This window comes from Eublepharis macularius, chromosome 12, assembly GCF_028583425.1.
Source record: "Eublepharis macularius isolate TG4126 chromosome 12, MPM_Emac_v1.0, whole genome shotgun sequence".
NCBI classification, from domain to species: Eukaryota; Metazoa; Chordata; class Lepidosauria; order Squamata; family Eublepharidae; genus Eublepharis; species Eublepharis macularius.
The window spans coordinates 401,064-402,120 of record NC_072801.1 but is presented as its reverse complement, the minus strand read 5'-3'; positions in this window follow the sequence as shown (position 1 = coordinate 402,120).

The following is a 1,057-nucleotide window of genomic DNA, read 5'->3' as shown; positions in this document are numbered from 1 at the left end:
ATAGGGCTACGTACTGCAGTCTATTACCCACCATATCAGGGTCAGGCTGTCATCTGTAGTAGGGTAAAAGATTGCAGTGCCGGAGGGGGCCCAAAATACCTGAGCGCCTAGGGGCCCAGCCATGGGTTAATACAGCCCTGGATTTCTCCTTGGGAAATATGCTTGGAAACCTGTAAGTGGGTTGTTCAGGGAAGGGGGAGGCCAAAAGGGAATGGAATGCAGCCTGCCCCTCTGCCACTAGCCAGGACTCTGGGTCCAGCAACTGCCACCATACCGGAGCCTCTTCCACTCTGCCCCACATGTCCTGCTGCTGCTTGCCTCATTGACACCTGTTTATACAGATGTGGCAAGGACTGCCGCTCCAGTGACTGGCTTTCTTTTGTGGTCAGGGATATGACTTCTCTCTACCCTGGCAGAGCAAAATTCAGGAACTCTTTTACTGCAATCTTTTACCCCACTACAGCTGACAGCCTGACCCTGGTATGGTGGGTAATAGACTGCAGTACATAGCCCTATATCCATTTTGAGGGTCTCCTGAAGAATTCTTCGGGAAAAAAATACTTACGAGGGTGTATATATATATGGATATGCCAGAGGGCAGGAACCCTGCGGGACGAGGGGAAGGAGTGGCCCTTGTTCACATCCCTCTGTTCTCGATAGGGGTTGGTTTCAAGACATTGCCCTTTCTGATCGCATTAAAGATCTTTATCCAGATAATTGGGTTGTTGTGCACTTACTCTGCTTGCACCAACAAAGTTTGCCTCCCAAAAGAGCCAGCCCTGAAAGTTGGAAAGAAAAGGGCGGCCTGTGGCTCAGGGGTACAGACATTTGTGGGTAGTTGGTCCCAGGTGTCATTCCCAGTTTTCTCCAGGTAAAAAGGAACACTCCGGTTGGGCAAGACTTGGGGTTCTCCCTGCTGATTGGATTGCTAGAGGAAGCCAGGGAGATAAGACAGCCTCCAGGAGAGGCGTAGGGCTAAATCTTCCTCCTCTTTCCCCTGTTTTTCTGTGGGTCAGTGCTACATCATGGAGACCATCGGTAAAGGAGAAGTCCAATC